The sequence below is a fragment of the Scyliorhinus canicula genome, chromosome 7 (assembly GCF_902713615.1).
Source record: "Scyliorhinus canicula chromosome 7, sScyCan1.1, whole genome shotgun sequence".
Lineage (NCBI taxonomy): Eukaryota > Metazoa > Chordata > Chondrichthyes > Carcharhiniformes > Scyliorhinidae > Scyliorhinus > Scyliorhinus canicula.
The window spans coordinates 29,129,425-29,144,675 of NC_052152.1; the positions used below are offsets into that span (position 1 = coordinate 29,129,425).

At 49.7% G+C, this 15,251-nt stretch overlaps 1 protein-coding gene across 2 annotated transcripts in view; it reads right to left on the minus strand.

Moving 5' to 3' along the window:
* Nucleotides 1-15,251, minus strand: part of LOC119968820 (uncharacterized protein C21orf62-like) — a 49,290-nt gene that overhangs the window by 24,165 nt on the left and 9,874 nt on the right. The gene's annotated exons all lie outside the window — the stretch shown is intronic.

The following is a 15,251-nucleotide window of genomic DNA, read 5'->3' on the forward strand; positions in this document are numbered from 1 at the left end:
GCACCAAAACAAAAATTCTGCACATTATTAGCCGTTTGCTCATGACATTGCCTCTGGCTAGTCGGGACTCTGAAGCATCGCCGTGATGTTTAACATGGTCCCATTTCAAGGCAGGGAGTGAAACCAAGTGGAGGATGGGTGTTGGGGTGGGGGGGGGGGGGGGGGGGGGGGGGGGGGGGGGGGTGCAGCTAGGGAATCTGAGAGTGGAGCACCATGAGTGCACATACATACAGTGGAGCCCAGGAAGCAGGGGGCCTGGGGAGTGGAGCACAATGGGACTTAGGGATGGAACAGAGCCAGGAGTGAGAAGTAGAGCACAGTAGAGGGGTAAGGGGGAGAGATTGGAACAAAGAAGTGCAGACAGGGAAGGGAACCTTGAAAAAAGTAGAGGCTTACCTACTCAAGCCAGCACATTACACCTTCCATGGTGTGGCCGTGCATATCACTTAAAAGAATTTGAAAAGATTTACAGCAAGGCTGACCAGTCATTGAACATGCCGAAACTTGCTATTTAGCCGTGGCCCCTTTCAATGGGAAGCTATCAGAACAAAAGCCTTAAGGGAACCACTTTTAGGAATAATTGGATTTTTAGAAATTATATATAAGAGATCAGAACAAGTAAAAGCATTAATTCCAACACTTAAATGAGGTAACACTAAAAGCAAAAATAGTCTAGGAGCTGATAGCCTGGAACTGCAGCCAACAGGCTCAATATGTGAGCTAACACACACACACAGACAGCTGAGGAGAACGCTGGCAAAGGCCTGCTTTTCCTGCCACATTCTTACACATATATTCATCATCCTTCTGCCATGATTAATGAATTTCCTAAAAGTATAATTCTCCCTAACTTTTATGGACGGACCCTGTCTCAAACCGAAGCACACAAAAGAGTACACGACGCAGTTTGATATGGAAATTCAGGCAATTTGATATAACCTGGTAATATTTATGAAGTTGTCAGTGTCAGGCAATTAATTGGCTCAGAACTCAGGTGATTTACCTTTGTGTATAACACGTTTACAAAGATCCATTTGAAAGAACGCCTGTGTATCGCAGTGGGTTATTACACCATCTGAGATTGCTTTTGAAACTATTGGGAAGACTTTACCAAGTAACAGTACACTGAGATTTACTAACTGTGGATATCATAGTTTGGCCCTGATCAATGCGGAACGGTAAGAGGTGAGAAAACCCACTGATTAAAGGAAAAGAAAATTACAAATAAAATGAAAATGAAACAACCATGCCTTATTCGAATCAGGCAGCATTTACATTCATAAGGAACTCAGAATTAATCTTTATTCCTTATCGAAAGCAAAAGCAGAAGAGCAATTGGCTCCTCTGATTTTATTAATGATCCATTATAACAGAAATTGTCATGTTTCTGCTCGTGTCCTGAAGTGAATTGTCACATTCCAAGTGCATCAGCTGTAAGGGCTCTCAAGAGGTTATTTAGGGTATTCTGACTCAGCTGGGAGTTTATTAGGCTTTCCATTCCCCACTGATTTTTTTTGCAAAGCCATCAGCCGTCTTGACCCTATGTACGAAAACGTTCTCTCTGTAGATTCTTCCACCCAATGAAGACTTGGCACTTTCAAAAGATTCCAAACCCATCCATGCTATGACCCCACCTTCCCAGTCTTTCTTCAACTGCTGCTCGATATCCAGTTCCGCCCATCCCTCATCCCTTATAAAATTCCTTGGGATGTAACACTGTTGTTGTATTTTGGAGTGAGGCCAGCAGAGTAATGGAGGCTGAACTGTCAGAAAGTTGATTGTTAATACAAGTTCATTAGCGTGTGCAAGTCTGATTTGTGGCCATGTGGAACCCCAACAGTTTGGGCTAAATTGGATTGCCCCCAAGGCCGGGTGCAGAGATCACGATGCCCGATTACCCCACACATGTTCAAAGTGATGCAGGCAGCACACAAACTTTGTACAGTCTGCCGATGATAATGATGCGTGGCATGCAGCCCAGCACTGAACACATTACTGAGTAACTACATGACTGAGCATGGGGCCCAGGTTCATGTTAGGCCTAAGCCACTTAAAGCTAGCCTGCGCTACTTAAAATCAGCCAGCACCCCTTAAAGGAGAGGAGCACTCTGGCTGCAGCAGGGACTGAAATGGCTTGAAGAAGGGTAGAAGACCTGAAGGAAGCAACAGAATTGACACAACAGGACAGAACTTGCTCCAAGGGTCTTGGAGACTGCACTGCAGAATGTAGGTGGAATCTTCAGCTCTTTCTGGTGGCGAGCTTGAAGGCGAGAAGGATATTTAATGAGAAAGAATTTTGATGTACCTGAACCCTATCAGTGTTCTGTCTCTGCCAGCATTAGGTTATGGATGGGAAGGCCCATGGTCAACTTTCCCCAGCACCAATGAGGCCCTTAGGTTGCCAATTAATTACCACCTAAGATCCTCATACTTCCTTCCCAATGAAGCTACAGATGGGCCTCTCGCCATACATGACAAATATAACTGCAGCCAGCTTGTCACTTTGGGGTGAGGGGGCAACCTGTCAATGAGACGTACTCATTGTGTGATTGAGGGACTGGGAATGGAGAAGTGGGACCTGCTTAAAGCACCCCACTTCCCTTGATACTGACCGCGACATTTCTCTCCCTGCAACCTCCAAATCTATCCTCCCCACTCCCCACATTACTTAGCTGTGACCTGGGTCACCCTGTGATTCTGGGACACCAGTTGGTGTTTTTTCGGTAGCAGCCGTGACCAGTCCAGGAACGCTGCTGGGCACGGGAGCTGTCGGGCGTGATTTAACGGGGCAAAAAGAAGAGTCCTGTTTTGGGCATGTTTAGCAGGCTGTTTCTCGGCCCCTGCAGGACCAAGAATGACACTGCCAGTTAATGGGAAAGCCCTGCTGAGGACACAATTACCTCATTTCTTGCATTGATCAGCTCAGCTAGTCAGTGCAGGAAGTGTATTCATGGATCGGGCTGCCATTTTTAAATGTCGCTCTGATCTTTTGAACCCCCCCCTCAGCCACCTCACTTCTGCCTCAGGCCTCCCCCCCCCCCCCCCCCCCCCACCCCCGCCCCCTCCCCACACCACACCACTGCACCCAACCTACCTCTTAGGGGGTCCTTGAGCTCCCGCCACCCCACCCCTTCGAGCAAGGCACCTCCAGGCCTGGCCTAGGCATGGGCAACTTGGCACCTGGGCACCTTAGCACCCTGGCAGTGTCCCTGCCAGCCTGATAGTGCCACCCGGACACTCTGGCAGCACCGGGGTGGCAATGCCAGGATGCCCCAGTTGGCACTGCCAAGGTGCCAAGGTGCCAGTCTGGCAGTGCCAAGGTTCCCGGGTGTCAGCAGGAGGGAGGGGGTACCACTCTGCCCAGAGCCCAACTGCCCAGGGTTCTCCAATAGCCTGGGAGTTGCATTGTGATAATAAGCAGTGTCAGTTAATTGTGTTTACTCTTCTGCAATGTCCTATTTCTTGGCCTGAGGTGTTATACTCTATTAAAACAAGCAAATTTGAGTGTTTTGAGGAAAAGGAACTTGTTTCTTGTACTTGACGAGTTTATTACTAATCCAACATAGGAATAATTTAATGAGGGCACGAAAGCTCAGTTCATTACAAAATAAAAATAAATTGTTCTGGCACTAAAAAATGGAGATAAAATCTGTTTCAGCATAAGCATTGGTTGAGCTAAATATTTTACCAGCAGATGTTCTGAGAATGGGAGATGGTCATCTTGAACACCTCAAACTGCAACTTGAGTTGAAACAGATTGTTTCGGCAGAGAAGGAAATTGAGTTGCAGTTTAATAATAAAACAGCCTTGAGAGAGAAAAAACCCTCTTCGACAGATGGTGTGACTCTCAGAAAATCAATTCTGATTTTTTTTAAACTGAGATGATGCTTGTGGAGAAACCCACCTGATGACTTGGTTACTCACTTAAATGAAGAAAGTTTTTTTGAGGCCACTGAAGCAGCTATGGTAGTTGATGTGCTGATCCACAAGGGAAATTTCCAAAAGAAACATTCTTCATGGGATAGTGTGAAGCGTGAGCTAAAAGGCCCATTTAAGAGTTTGGGTAGCCTGGAAAATGATAGGTCGTCTTCCAATTTTTGTTGAAAAAGGTAAAGTCATGGAAACACTTGCTAGTGGGGTTTGGGAGTGTGGTAGTCACCACTGTTGTATTATATTGTATATATTGGTATTACGGTAAGGCCCCTGTACTACAGGTATGGGGGTAGATCCTTGCCTGCTGGCTCCACCCAGTAGGCAGAGTATAAATGTGTGGCTCTCTGAACAGCAGCCATTTCACCAGCTGCTGCAGGAGGCCACATCTCTGTGTAATAAAGCCTCGATTACATTCTACTCACGTCTTGTCGTAATTGATAGTGCATCAATTTATTACACAGAGATTTTCAGAGATGGACCGCCACATCAAGCCGGATCGCCGGCAGCTGCATCCTCAAGCATACAACGCCAAAAAAGACTTCAACATTGGCTAGCTTGCTTTGAAGCATACATCGAGTCTGTGCCAGACCCAATCCCAGAAGCACAGAATCTCCAGATTCTGTACACGAGGCTGAGCTCCAACGTTTTCCCCCTCATCCAGGACGTGCCGACCTACGCAGAGGCCATGGCGCTACTGAAGGAGAATTACGCTCAGCGGACTAATAAGATCTACGTCAGGCACCTCCTGTCCACGCGGCACCAACATCCCGGTGAGTCTGTGGAAGATTTCTGGCGTGCCCTGCTCGCCCTGGTGAGAGACTGTGACTGCCAGGCCGTTTCGGCCACTGAACATTCGAACCTGCTAATGGGAGACGCGTTCGTTACGGGCATAGGGTCTGACTACATCCACCAGCGCCTCTTAGAAGGGGCCACGCTTGACCTCGCGGCGACCAAGAAACTAGCGCTCTCGCTTCACGGTCGCCTCACTGCAAGTGCACAGGCTTATGCCCCCGACTGCACGGCCCACCCCCCCTGTGCATCATGGACCCCGCCGGTGGCGACCCCATCAGCGTCCGCCCTCAGCCAACCCCACGCCTGCGCTGCACGGCAGCCAACCAACCCTGGGGGACCCAAATGCTACTTCTGTGGACAGACTGAAACACCCCCGGCAGCAGCTGCCTGGCGCGGAGCGCGCTCTGCAAGGCTTGTGGCAAGAAGGGACATTTCGCTGCAGTGTGCCAGGCCCGCTCAATCACCGCTATTGTCCCGGCACCCCCCACGTGCAGCCAGTGGGCACCGCCATCTTCCTCTCCTCAGACCACGTGCGCCCGTGGGTGCCGTCAACTTGCTCCACCCACGACACGTGCGGCCCCTGGGTGCCGCCATCTTGCTTGCCTCAGAACCAATGGGCCACGCCATCTTCCCTGCCTCAGGACCCCTGCCTGTCGGCCACCTCATCGGGCCGCTCATTGCCTACAACCGCCAACAACCAGCCGCGTCTCGCCTCGGTCACAATCGACCAGTCTCGACTGCGCAACCTCGCAACCGCTTCGACAAAGGTGAAGGTCGAGGGGCACGAGATATCCTGCCTTCTGCACTGCAGGAGCACTGAGAGCTTCATCCACCCCAATACGGTAAGGCGCTGCTCCCTCGGGGTACACTCCGCTAACCAAAGAATCTCCCTGGCCTCCGGATCATACTCCGTGGCGATCCGCGGGTACTGCATCGCCCCCCTCACCATCCAGGGCGTAGAGTTCAGCGGCTTCCGGCGGATGCGACCATCAATTCACCAGAGACACGAGTTGGAATAAACTCTGGCTTTAATCGGCCTACAACTGAGCCTGCCTGCGACTATGCTGAACTGAAGGCGGACTCGCAGGACCGCAGCACTTATACTTCCTGAAGGGGGCAGAACCAAGGGCGGAGCCCTGTACATGCTCCTCATCTCCCCCTGTGGGGAGAGCCACGCAACGGCTCACAGATGGAGCCCACAGGGACACAGTAATGTACAGTGTGAATTATAGTGGTTACACATTCACCACACTGGCTCTACATCCTCCCTATCCTTTGCCATGCCTTGCTATTCGGCCTGGACTTCCAGTTCAACCTCCAGAGCCCAACCCTGAAATTTAGCGGGCTCCTACCACCCCTTACAGTTTGCGACCTTGCGACCCTTAAGGTCGACCCACCTTCCCTTTTTGCAAACCTAACCCCGGATTGCAAACCCGTCGCCACCAGGAGCAGGCGGTACAGCACCCAGGACAGGACCTTCATCAGGTCTGAGGTCCAGCGGCTGCTGCGGGAAGGTATCATCGAGACCAGCAACAGCCCCTGCAGAGCCCAGGTGGTAGTGGTGAAAACCGGGGAGAAAAACAGGATGGTCGTTGGCTACAGTCAGACCATCAACCGGTACAGGCAGCTCGATACGTACCCCCTTCCACGCATATCTGATATGGTCAATCAGATTGCACAGTACCGGGTCTTCTCGATAGTGGACCTGAAATCTGCCTACCACCAGCTCCCCATCTGTAAGGCGGACCACCCATACACTGCGTTTGAAGCAGACGGCCGCCTTTACCATTTCCTTAGGGTTCCCTTCGGCGTCACCAACTGGGTCTCGGTCTTCCAACGGGAGATGGACTGAATGGTTGACCGGTACGGACTGCAGGCCACTTTCCCGTACCTGGACAACGTCACCATCTGCGGCCACGACCAGCAGGACCACAACGCTAACCTTTCTAAATTTCTCCACAGCTCCACTCTCCTCAACCTAACTTACAACAAGGAGAAGTGCGTGTTCAGCACGGACTGATTAGCCATCCTCGGCTATGTGGTTCAGAATGGAGTTCTAGGGCCTGACCCCGACCGCATGCGCCCCACTCATGGAACTCCCCCTCCCCCACTGCCCCAAGGCCCTCAAACGATGCCTGGGGTTCTTTTCGTATTACGCCCAGTGGGTCCCAAACTATGTGGACAAGGCCCGCCCACTCATTCAATCCATTGCTTTCCCACTGACGGCTGAGGCTCACCAGGCCTTCAACCGTATCAAGGCCAACATCGCCAATGCCGCGATGCACGCGGTCGACGAGACGCTCCCCTTCCAAGTTGAGAACAATGCATCAGACATCGCTCTAGCTGCCACCCTCACCCAGGCAGGCAGGCCCGTGGCATTCTTTTCCCGCACCCTCCATGCCTCTGAAATTCGGCACTCCTCTGTCGAAAAGGAGGCCCAATCGATCGTTGAAGCTGTTCGACATTGGAGGCATTACCTGGCCGGCAGGAGATTCACGGTCGGTTGCCTTCATGTTTAACACACAGCGGGGTAAGATCAAAAATGATAAAATCTTGAGGTGGAAAATCGAGCTGTCCACCTACAATTACGAGATTTTGTATCGCCCCGGTAAGCTCAACGAGCCCCCTGATGCCCTGTCCCGAGGTACATGTGCCAGCGCACAAGTGGATCGACTCCGGAACCTGCACGACAATCTCTGTCACCCAGGAGTCACCCGCGTTTACCACTTCATTAAGGCCCGCAATCTGCCCTACTACATCGAGGAACTCAGGGCTATCACCAGAGACTGCCAGGTCTGCGCGGAGTGTAAACCGCACTTCAACTGGCCAGATCGTGCGCGCCTGGTGAAAGCCTCCCGCCCTTTTGAGCGCCTCAGCATGGACTTCAAAGGGCTCTTCCCCTCCACCGACTGCAACATGTACTTTCTTAGTGTGGTCGACGAGTATTCCCGATTCCCCTTCGCCATCCCATGCCCCGATATGACATCTGCCACCGTCATCAAAGCCCTCAACACCATCTTCACTCTGTTCGGTTTCCCCGCCTACGTCCACAGTGATCGGGTATCGTCATTTATGAGCGATGAGCTGCGCCAGTACCTGCTCAACAGGGGCATTGCCTTGAGCAGGACGACCAGCTACAACCCCCGGGGAAACAGGCAGGTGGAGCCGGAGAATGGGACGGTCTGGAGGGCCGTCCAGCTGGCCCTACAGTCCAGAAATCTCCCGGCCTCCCGCTGGCCGGAGGTCCTCCCCGACTCACTCCATTCGGTCGCTCCTGTGCACCGCGATGAATAACCCCCATGAACGTCTCTTTGCCTTCCCCAGGAAGTCCACCTCCGGGGTTTCTCTCCCAACGTGGCTGGCAGCTCCAGGACCCGTTCTCCTTCGCAAGCACGTGCGGCTCCACAAGGCGGACCCGTTGGTTGAGAGGGTACAGCTACTCCACGCAATCCCGCAGTACGGCAACATAGCGTACCCCGACGGCCGCCAAGACACAGTCTCCCTCAGGGACCTGGTACCAGCTGGGTCCCCACACCCCCCCTCCTCTGCCCCGGCGTCACCCTCCCTTCCCTCGGCACACCCCGCCGCAGCCCCACTCCAGGACAATCCACCCTCCCCTTGCTCCCACCCAGGGATGAAGAGGATATCAACACGCTCCCGGAGTCACCGAAGACCAAGCCGATGCCTGAGTCACCACCGGCACTGCGGCGCTTTCAACGACAGATCAAGGCGCCCGATCGTCTAAATTTGTAACCTTCTCTGTAATTATAAAACCAATCTGTCTGTATATAGTTTTCCACCACTCCCGCTGGACTCATTTATAACAGGGGGTACATGTGGTAGTCACCACAGTTGTATTATATTGTATATATTGGTATTACAGTAAGGCCCCTGTACTACAGGTACGGGGGTCGATCCCTGTCGGCTGGCTCCGCCCAGTAGGCGGAGTATAAATGTGTGTGCTCTCCGAACAGCAGCCATGTCGCCAGCTGCTGTAGGAGGCCACACATCTCTGTGTAATAAAGCCTCGATTACATTCTACTCACGTCTCGTCGTAATTGATAGTGCATCAGAGAGCTAAACAGAAACTTGTTTCCAAAGGGTTGGCGAAAATGCAGTCACGTGGATTGGACAATTCACTGTGTGAAGAGTTGGAAGCTAAAGCGAAGCAGCCAGTTTTCAAGGAGAAAGAGGGTGGTGTCTTTTTCTCATGAAGGTGAGAATGTTTCACAAGTCACTACATTGAGGGATATGGGTGCAGCCCAGTCTTTTATACTGGAAGGGATTTTGCCTTTGTCTGAGGAGTCCTCTGCAGGAACTACTTCAGGAGCTTGAGTTGGATTTTGTGAATGTTGCTCTTCATGTCATTGATTTGTGGTTGGAGTTGGTGTTGGGATGTGTTGTAGCCTGGCCTAAATGTCCTGTTGATGGTGTGACCTTTATTTTTGAAGATGATTTGGCTGGTGGTAAGGTACCTGTTAATCCAATAATGCTTGGACAGTTCTTACTACCCGAGCATTCAGATGAATTGAGAGAAATACCCTAAAGTGCGTGCTTCCTGCTGGTGCTGTCGCATGTGGTGTGCCTAAGGTGAGAGACAAAAATACTCTGAGGGAAATGGGGAAATTTGATTTCAGTGACTGTATTAATCTGAGTGGGATGTTCACTGAAAATCCTGATTTGCTTTAATGTCTGCTCGTTCTGGAAGTGAGGATTTGGTGTTCAACGGCAGGTTGGAGACTGAAAATGATGAGTCAGGCCAGTACGCCGTGAGCACCAACAGAGAGATGCAGGCTTGCCCGCTCTCTATGAAAATGCTTTGACTGAGAAGGAAGCAGCAAAAGTTCCTGTTTGTGTGTTTATCTGAAAGATAATGTTTTGATGAGGAAACGAAGGCCTTTAGAGGTTTCTGTTCATGAGGAGTGGGACATGGTTTTTCAGATTGTGCTCCCCCCCCCCCCCCCCCCCACCCCGTCCTGTGTATCGGAAGCAGACTTTGAGGCCAGCTCATGATGGCACAATGGCAGACCATTTGAAAGTGACAAAAGCTTACGGATGAACTTTAAAACATTTCTGTTGGCTAGGATGTGGCAGAGTACTGCAGGTCTTGCCATGTCTGCGAAGTGACTGGCAAACCAAATCAAAAAATTCCAGTAGCTCCATTGCAGCCAATTCCTGCCTTTGATGAACTGTTAGTAGGTGTGGTGAATCATAATAGCATAATTCACACTGTTATCACACATGTTGCACCATGCCTCTGTAAGCTCGGCACACGAGCAGTTTCACGGCTCTGCCCCTAGGGGGTGGTGTACTGGGAATGTACGGTAGTTTGTACTGGGCTCCACCCTTGGCTCCGCCCATGACTCCTCCCCCCCACCACTGGTTGTATAAAGCTTGGCAGTCGAAGCCTGCCTGCCAGTTCATCTAGAGTTCATCTCGTCACAGGCAGGCTCTGTTGTAAGACGATTAAAACCACTGTTCACTTCTAACCACGTGTCACGTGAATTGATGGTCTCATCAGTAGGGTTATTGTGGATTGTGTGGGTCCTCTACCAAGAATTAGGACTGGAAACTAATATATATTAATAGTCAAGTGTGCATCCACCCGGTTTCCTGAAGCCATTCCTCTGAAGATAATAATTGTCCAGGTAGTGGTTCTGGAATTAATAACGTTTTTTTTAAACTGTTTTTTGGTCTTCCAAAGTCTATTTAGTCAGGCAAAGGTTCTAATTTTATGTTTGGAATCTTTAGACAGATTATGCAGCAGCCTGGTATCGAGCAATACCATTCAAGTGCGATCAACATCATTCAAGTGCACGGTTGCACAGTGGTTAGCACTGATGTCTCACAGCTCCAGGGATCCGGCCTTGGGTGACGGTCTGTGTGGAGTTTGTTTTGCATTCCCCTCGTGTCTGTGTGGGTTTCTTTCGGGTGCTCTGGTTTCCTCTCACAGTCCCAAGATGTGCAGGTTAGGTGAATTGGCCATGATAAATTGCCCCTTAGTGTCTGGATGTGCAGGTTAGGTGGGGTTGCGGGGATGGGGTGGGGGGGAGTGGGCCTAGGTAGGGTGCCCTTTCAGAGAATTGGTGCAGATTGATTCGGTCGAATGGCCTCCTTCTACCCTGTAGAGATTCAAAGTTCTGTGACTACTTCCTTGGTAAATGTCAAGAGCCAAACACTTCTCCTGGCTTAGTGGGCAGGTAGGAACACTCACTGAAGGCTCTTGGTGACTGAGGCCTCTTGCTGGGAGTCCTCCTCTCTCTTCCCCTCTTTTTAAAAATAAATTTAAAGTACACAATTATTTTTTCTCCAATTAAGGGGCAATTTAGCGTGGTTAATCCACCTAATCTGCACATCTTTGGGCTGTGGGGGTGAAACCCACGCAGACACGGGGAGAATGTGCAAACCCCACACGGACAGTGACCCAGGGCCGAGATTCGAACCCGGGTCCTCAGCGCCGCAGTCCCAGTGCTAACCACTGTGACACATGCCGCCCTTCCCTCTTCCCCTCTGCACATGGACAGCTTGTCTCCTTTCCTGTCTCTGCTCCATCTTCCTCTGATGCTGCAGCCCAAGCTCCCACTGGAAGCAAGAGGTGTGACCAAAGGCCTTGTTGGTACAAGCAACACGTATCCTATATCCAGCAGCACATTCTGCAGACTTTACCAACGTGGAAGAACTCCTCCGAACACTCAGTACTTCCAGTGACAGCAAGTAGAAAGTAATAAACAAACAATCTGTAATTTGGATGATCATACCTTTTAAAAAGTGCCCAGGTTTGGATAGGGGGAGAGGGTCACTTGTGCCGCTAAACATTGTTTTTTGAGCTGTGACTGTTTGAGAGATTAATGACTGGAGCAGTGATGTTATAATGACAGGTTGATTAACAAGACAATCTTTCCACTCTGCATATATTTGGCACATGCACATACCACACTCCACAGGCCCTTAACAACATGATGTTTGGCGCAGACTCTACTGTAAGTGGGTGGGAGCAGTGCACATGCCACTTCTCTTCTGTACCAGCAGTGGTAGTGCAGAAACTACCAGTACTGATTGGGAGAGACATTTTAATTCTCAACAAAAAAGTTTAATAATTGAAATGCTCTCATTAGAGGCTTGCGTTGATCCATCAGGTATTTATTTTTCTGTGAAGGTTTCATTGGACAGTTTAAGAAGTTTGAGGGCGTTATATTTGCCTAATTTGCACATCATTGTTAGTATTGCCTCCTTTGAGCGTGTTTGAGAATTTTGAAAGCAAATTCTTCCAAAGCCCCTTAGCCGGTGCCGAATTTAATTAAAAGAAAGCCAAAACACAAATGTCATTCGGTTCACAGATTTGTTTACAACTTTTTGGGTATGTCTTCACTATTTAGTATTTTACAGCTGCCTGTTATCCACCATCCTTTGGCTTTCGGTCAGCGTTAGCCTGTTGGTCTGACTGGTAGACTAACTCCCTGGGATGCAATTGGTCCTGCCAAGTTGTCTTTCCCAGCGTGAGGCAGACGACTGGCGTATAGCGTTCCGCATGGCAATCTGGCCAACAAGTCAATGGCCTGAGGGGCGACGATACTGAACATCATCTGAGGATCTTTTCTTTTTTAATTGGTGGCCATCAGGGGCTAGGTGTCCATCACAGCACAACTACAGCTGAGACAGGACTGCCTTTGTGCTTCTGATGTCTTGTGTTTAGCTGTTCTATTAATAACAGTTGCCTCTTTCATTTCCCTCTGTATTTTCCATGTGGTCATTAAGCCAAAACTTTCCTGTGGTTTAACTCTTCACAGAGTCTGGTGTTTGCTCAAACTTGCATAAAACCTGTGAAATGAACAAGCAAATTCGGTAGGATTAGTCAGTAGAGCTGCATATTGCGAAACACCGCCAATTATTTTACGCCATTCAAATTTAGAGGAAGATTTTTGGAGACAGTACTATTTGAGCAGCACGGTAGGATGGGCAGCACGGTAGCATAGTGGTTAGTATAAATGCTTCACAGCTCCAGGGTCCCAGGTTCGGTTCCCGGCTGGGTCACTGTCTGTGCGGAGTCTGCACGTTCTCCCCGTGTGTGCGTGGGTTTCCTCCGGGTGCTCCGGTTTCCTCCCACAGTCCAAAGATGTGCGGGTTAGGTGGATTGGCCATGCTAAATTGCCCGTAGTGTCCTAAAAAATAAGATTAATGGGGATGGGGGGGGGGGGGGGGGGTTGTTGGGTTACTGGTATAGGGTGGATACGTTGATTTGAGTAGGGTGATCATTGCTCGGCACAACATCGAGGGCCGAAGGGCCTGTTCTGTGCTGTACTGTTCTATGTTCTATGTTGGGCCTTGAGTAGAACAAGCTCATATTCGTCATCCAGATTCGAATCTATCTGTTTGAATGGGATCTTCTGATCCCATTCATACTGCCTGAAGAGAGACAGGGAAATAGCTTGGAAGCAGCTCACCCGACCGATTGCAGAACTCCCTAACATGAAAATGGAAAAGAAAAGTTTTTTTTAAAAAAGCGAAGTCCCGAATATCCAACTCTTAAAAACAGCTGTTCATGAGAGTTAAATTTTTAAACCAAGTTTGTCCTAAAGCGAATGATTTTTTTCATTCCTGACTTTAGAATATATCCCCCGTTGTACGCATAAGAAAAATCCAGAAGTCCTAGGGCTAAAAATCTGCTCTTTTGTGCAGGGCATGAAGGTCAGGAGGAAACTCATGAGGGTCTTGCAATGCAGGGGTGACGTGGACCTGCAGCATGGGGTATCTTCACGGGCGGTGTAGTGGGAATAGAGGAGGTTCTTATGATATGGCTTTATTATAGGGTCAGAATAGAAGTGACTGGCTACTATTCCTTTTGGCTTTGAACAGCATCATGTGCCTGCACACTTTTTTTTCTAAGCACACGCAACCCAGCAACAGTGCAGAGGCAGCAGAAAGCACTTCCTGTTATTCTTAAAGCTGTCTGTTTAGTGATTTGGTAGGTGTTTCTCTTGGCTTATTCCATTTCCTTTGTTTCATTTTTTTCCAACTGCACGCGTTTATTGAATTGTTTTAATTTGGACGTTCTCTCTTACCACCCTCAGTACAAGGGAAGGCATTTGATGACATATCCCATTCTCACTGGTGTGATGCACACTCTTTTTAGAAAGGCCTCTTTCGCACAAGGGACGACAAAAAAAAAGTGAGGTCTTCTTTTACGTGATTGTGGTTTGTCCAAAATGGAGTTCTTTGAATACAGTATTCTACAATTAACCGAGGATACCTTTCCTTTGGTTGGGATATTGCTTTCAAGGTAGCACCTGTCATACCAGCAGAAAAGGTTGTCACGAGGGGTTTAACGTTGATGCTGCAATTACATTCTCAAGGGCAATTAAGGATGGGCAGCAAATGCTGGCCTAGCTAACTATGCCAACAACCCGCAAAAGAGTACTTTAAAAAGTGATGGATACACAAATGTTATGGCAAATCAGACTGTATTAAATGATTATTGCCTCTGTCATTATGCCAGGAAACTGGCATAATTTGGCTGGTAGGGTTGGTAAATATGGTAGGAACCCTTTACACCCTGATCCATGCCATTTTTTGCAACTATCAAAAATGACATGGGAACTTTTTTTAATTCATTCAACAGATATGGGTGTTTCTGCTTAGGAGAGCATTTACTGTCCAACCATAATTGCCCTTGAAGAGTTGGCGATGAGCTGCCTCCTTGAACCGCTGCAATCCATGTGGCCTCGGTCCCCTCAGGGTGCTGTTAGGGAGGTAGTTCCAGGATTTTGATCCAGCGACAGTGAAGGAACAGTGATTATTGGTGCAATTTAATAAAAAAAACAGTGTCCATTCTGGGCAGGATTAGCTTGCAGCGCCGAGAACTACCCAACTATTGAACGACACTGATTTGTTCCCAGGCCCTGGCAGGGAATGCCCCCCGAACCACACATTAGCATCATTTCCTACACTGAGGATTGGTGCCCCGAAACCCCTTCCCTGAAGCGACCCCTGGACTTCCCCCCAATGTCCCAACTCACCTTTTGGGGGGGGGGGTCCTCGATCCCCCCTGCGCCCCACCGCATACTGGCTGGGCACCTTGCAGCCTGGCAGTGCCTCCTGGCCACCCTTGGCACTGCCAGGGTGCCTAGGTGGCACTGCCAGAGTACCAGGATGGCAATACTAAGGTGCCCAGGTAGCACCAGCAGTGCCAGGGTGCCAGCCTAACCAGATGCCAATCACCCAAGAGTCTCCAATCGTCTGGGAGCCCCCCCCCCCCTCACCCTAAGTGCCGTTTCACGTGACCCCCATTTGTGGAGACCAGTACTAATCGGCACCCTGCTGGGGTCTCTTTGGCAATGCCGATCGATGCTGGGTGCCAGTTAGACCCAGTGGCAGTACAGCTAAGTGAGCTCTTTTAACTATGCAAGTGTGGGTCCAACCCATTGAGTGATCCAATTTCTTGTCTACTTATAACTACTACCCTGGTAAGTTCAACCAGGTCAATGAAGCAAGATCCTCCTTTCCAGAAGCCATTACTATTAATCCATTTG